The sequence below is a fragment of the Heptranchias perlo genome, chromosome 20, assembly GCF_035084215.1.
Source record: "Heptranchias perlo isolate sHepPer1 chromosome 20, sHepPer1.hap1, whole genome shotgun sequence".
Lineage (NCBI taxonomy): Eukaryota > Metazoa > Chordata > Chondrichthyes > Hexanchiformes > Hexanchidae > Heptranchias > Heptranchias perlo.
Genome location: NC_090344.1, coordinates 6,733,130 through 6,738,319, shown reverse-complemented (window position 1 = coordinate 6,738,319; position 5,190 = coordinate 6,733,130). Strand labels below are relative to the sequence as shown.

The following is a 5,190-nucleotide window of genomic DNA, read 5'->3' as shown; positions in this document are numbered from 1 at the left end:
GCAGCAGAGAAGGGTGAAGATAGAATGACTGAGACGGTAGGAAAAGTAAAAATCTAACCCAGATGATGAATTCGCAGCTAATGTCTACACATTAATGTCTCTTCGTCCTCACAGTGTAAACATCAGTAATTTTATTCCACTATGAAAAGAAAGAAAGTCTTGTATTTATAAAGCGCTTTTCACGACCTCAAGACGTCCCAAAGTGCTTTACAACCAATGGAGTATTTTTGAAGTGTAGTCACTGTTATACTTGTGGGAGAGTGGATAATCTGCGGATGCCGAGGGAGACAACAATGTAACTTTAGAGCAATTAATTCTGCAAAGTCTCACTTGGCATTACAAGTCGCACATTGAAAACGAATGTGCTAAGGAGAGGCTAATATTGTTGATATGAAATAGTTAGTGTACAACTTCACATTGCTGCACATCGGAATAGAAACAGTGATCGGATGGATTGTCGGATGGCCGATCGGCTGTGGGTGGCACCGAATTCTGCACTGGTTGCACCCTTTTGGTAGCAGTAGCTGTCAAGTCGTTTCACAGCTGCGATGGCCGAGTGGTTAAGGCGTTGGACTCGAAATCCAATGGGGTTTTCCTACGCAGGTTCGAATCCTGCTCGTAGCGCTATTTCTTAAAGATTTGTTCAATGCTCAAATAAATATGAACTGGAGTTAACGGACCGTGTTCCCTCCCTCAGAGAGATGCTCCAGCGCGGCAAACTCTTCTAATTCGGAGCCCCATGGTCTCTTGCAAAGTTGCACGGCACGTGAAAGAATCTCTCCCAAGCTCCATCTTAAATTCTGCTCGTTCGCAGAGCTTGATATTTATACTATTTATTTCTATACTTTAATCTCTCCCTGTCTCTGTCTCTTGACTCTCTGAATTTTCCCCTGATGGACTTCTCAGGCTTTCTTGAACGGCCAAGGATAATCGAACCTGCAACACCAGCAGAGAAGGGTAAAGATGGAAAGACTGAGACGGGGGGAGAAGCAAAGGTGCAACCCAGCTGATGAATTTTTAGCTAATATACACACATTTATGTCTCTTCGCCCTTACAGTGAAAACATCAGCAATTTGAGTACAGTGCACTTAAGTGTAGTGTTTCAATGCGGATGTCGAGACAGACACCAATCGATCCGTTGCCATGGTGATGACCGAATCTGAACACTGGACCACAAGGAAACGCTGAAAATTATTTGCTGCGAACAGGCAGACCAACGCGGCCTTTCCTACTTGCCCCTTCGTTATTCAGGTAATTTTCCTGCCAGACAAGCTGCTCGCACAAAATGGCATTTCCTGTTCAAACCACTATCGCGACAGAAGGTGATGTTCAGGCAATGACAGCACCAATTGCAAGTAGGCATGTACATGAAATGGAAAGTGAGGTAAAATATTACCACAAGCTGCTGATGGACATGTTTCCATTTCCAAAATTCACGCACCGAATGCAGCTCCTGGGAAAACTGCAAGGCCACGCAGGTCCATCATAAATCATTTGAAGCAACTGCCATTTTAAAGTGGCATCTCCTGCTGCTTCTGTCGGGGGTGAACCGTACAGTTTGCTTTTGCACAGAACTGTACAGAGAAGGAGCACGTATACTGGGGCTGTGAGATATTCTATATTATTCATATTTAACCACAAGAATATCCACAGTCAGAAGCTGAAAAGAAGGGAGAGATCAGAGGCCTGAGAATAAACACACAGTTGAATGAATCACGGGGGGTGCGCGCCCTTGGGAGCTTCCCGATGGACTGATGGTTAGAATTCAGTGTTCGCAACCACCTCATGAGTTCGATTCCAAGTCAAGGAATTAACTTAAGCAAGAGTTATGAAATTATAAAATTAATGACATGAAACTAATTAAACCCAGTTGGTAGATGAATGACTGTTTTATTCACCATTAATCAAACGATAACTTTCTATTTCATACTGAAGGAGATGTTGACGTGGTTACCGAGAGACAGTCAAAACTTTAATCAGATTTTTATGCTTTGCAGATGATCAAATTTCATCATTTTACAGACTGTATCTTAAGGGTATGATTAAAAGCTCAGTGCAGCTGTTGTTAAATTTAAAATGAATAGGCAATTGTCGCCGTTGATCACAGGAACACCCGAACCGGTTCTCCGATCAAGATGAAAGTAACGCAACAAGGAACATCTGATACAAAAATCCCCACCGTTTTGCTTTTCCAACATAAAGGGTGCGCCATTTATTCTCTGAACATAGGAACAGTCTGGTCTCGCTCACTACAGAAATCTCCATGTCACAGCGAACCAGCTCTCCTGCAGCGAGTGCGGCCTCCCTTCTGGCCTTTCGGGGGCTTGTCTGCCAAGGAGAATTGTGATTTTCTTGCTTCCAAAACATACATTGAATCCCTGGAACTTTGAGGCGAAGAATCCTGAGGAAAAATCAAATAAGAGTTCGAACCATCAAACTTCCGTCCTAACCGAGAGCACCAACTAGACAGGCGAAGATGTCACTTGCTGAACCAATAATTAATTGGTCTAAACTTTGAGTTTGCAGCGACCAATATAACAACTGTCTACAGTCAGTCCAAAATGAATGGTTGAAGCTTGTAGGAGTGAAAATCCAAACAGCCGGTCTTCACTCTTAAAGCAGCAACTATGTAGAAAAACATGCCGGAGAAATACTCGATTTCAGTGCGGTGACAACGGACCAGAGTAAAACTCAGCTAATGTGATTGGCGAGTGGCTGGAGGGTGGATTTGGAACTCCTGATCGACCGCACTGTGCATTTTCCAGATCTGCTTGGAGCACCAATCCCTTCAATTCATCACTTACAGGGACAATTCGATTCTCGGTTTCTTTTGGCTGACGCTTGGTGAAATTTTACAAATTGGAAGCGATCAGTGTCCAAGCTAAACACGTCACCGACATGCTCACAGATACAAAGCGGCCACACTCTGCTTCAGCTAGATGAAAGCCGAGAGCGATTTGACCTTCAAATATAATGGCGAACAAAACTTATTCAAAGAAAGTGCAGGTCGTTGAGTTGCCTTTAAAGTCCTGATTGTTTGCATTGAACTTCTTCCCAATGCGTTTGAGAGCCACGTGGGGCGATTCGGGGACTTAATTTCCTTTTGTGCAAAAGTTTCAAATGCAGTTCAAGTCAAAAGTCCTGGGACCACTGTTGTTCACAATTTATCGGTGCTGGGACCACTTGTTCACAATTCATTGGTGCTAGGACCACTGTTGCTCACAATTTATCGGTGCTGGGACCACTGTTGTTCAAAATTTATCGGTGCTGGGACCACTGTTGTTCACAATTTATCGGTGCTGGGACCACTGTTGTTCACAATTTATCGGTGCTGGGACCACTGTTGTTCACAATTTATCGGTGCTGGGGCCACTGTTGTACACAATTTATCGGTGCTGGGACCACTGTTGTTCACAATTTATCGGTGCTGGGACCACTGTTGTTCACAATTTATGGGTGCTGGGGCCACTGTTGTTCAGAATTTATCGGTGCTGGGACCACTGTTGTTCACAATTTATCGGTGCTGGGGCCACTGTTGTTCACAATTTATCGGTGATGGGATCACTGTTGTTCACAATTTATCGGTGCCGGGACCACTGTTGTTCACAATTTATCGGTGCTGGGACCACTGTTGTTCAAAATTTATCGGTGCTGGGGCCACTGTTGTTCACAATTTATCGGTGATGGGATCACTGTTGTTCACAATTTATCGGTGCTGGGACCACTGTTGTTCACAATTTATCGGTGCTGGGACCACTGTTGTTCACAATTTATCGGTGCTGGGACCATTGTTGTTCACAATTGAAAGATGCTGGGATCATTGTTGTTCTCAATTTATCGGTGCTGGGACCACTGTTGTTCACAATTTATCGGTGGTGGGACCCCTGTTGTTGACAATTTACATTAATGATTTTGTCACAGGAATCGGAAATACAAATTCGAAATTGACAGACAGCACATAATTGGGAGCTGTAGTTAATACAAAGGAAAAATGCAAAAAATACAGGAAGACATCAGTAAAGTTGCAAAATTGGCGTGTAAATGGCAAATTAGTTTCAACATTTATTGTGTATTCCCTTGCCTTGTTTGCCCTCTCTAAATACATTACCTCATTCCCCAGATTGAATTGCATTTGCCACTATTCTATCCACCTGTCCAGTCCACTGATATCTTGCTGCAGTCTCCAGCTTCCCTCCTCACCATCAACCACACGACCAATTTTTGTATCTTCTGCAAACTTGTTAATAATACCCCGTACATTTAAATCCAAATCAATGAACTGTGCTACGAAAAGCAGCGACCTAGTACGGATCCCTGTGGAACCCCACTCGAGACAGCCTTGCAATCACAAAAGCACCCGTCGACCATTACCCTTTGCTTCCTGCCACTCGGTCAATTTTGGATCAACTTGTCAATTTCCCTTGGATCCAATGGGCTTTTACATTTTTGACCAATCTGCCATGTAGGAATTTGTCAAAAGCCTCACGAAAATCTGTGTCGACGACAAAAAACGCACAACCCTCATCCACCTTCCTTGATACCTCCTCAAAAAATTCAATTCAAACGACCTTCCCTTAACAAATCCATGCTGACTGTCCTTCATTAATCCGTCCCTTTCTAAATGAAGATTAATACTTTCCCCCAGAATTGTGCTCAATATCGAGGTGAGGCTGACTGGCCTGCAATAATTCGATCTGTCCCTTTCTCCCTTTTTAAACAACGGTACAACTTCAGCAGTCCTCCAATCCTCCGGCATCACACCTGCAGCCAGGGAGGATTGGAAAATGATGGTCAGAGCCTCCGATATTTCCTTCCTTGCTTCTGTTAACAGCCTGGGATATATTTCATCCGGGCCTGGCGATTCAGGTGGAGTGATTTGGGGACTTCCTTTCCCTCTTTGCAAAAGTTTGCACCGCAGGTCAAGATCACAAGTCCAGGTCCAAATTAGGACTACTTCCGGGTTTGAACCTCAAATCGTGAATTATACCACGACCCCAACGAGCCCAGAAACAAGAACGTGTCTTTAAATTAACGTGTTTCAAACACATTCCATGAGAGGTCTGTCTGGACAATGAAAGGGCGATTTTGAACAGTCTTTCTGGTGTCCGTTTCCTCCTGAACAAACACCAAAACCACAGTGTTATTTTGTCGCTTAATTGCACAAATAAGGTAAAATAACAAGCTACACA

General features: G+C 43.7%; 1 non-coding gene across 1 annotated transcript; it reads left to right on the top strand.

Annotated features, from left to right (window-relative positions):
• The first annotated feature begins 542 nt into the window (after positions 1 to 542).
• On the top strand, positions 543 to 624 carry trnas-cga (transfer RNA serine (anticodon CGA)). The gene has a single exon. It is a non-coding gene; the product is annotated as a tRNA-Ser (tRNA).
• Positions 625 to 5,190: the final 4,566 nt, after the last annotated feature.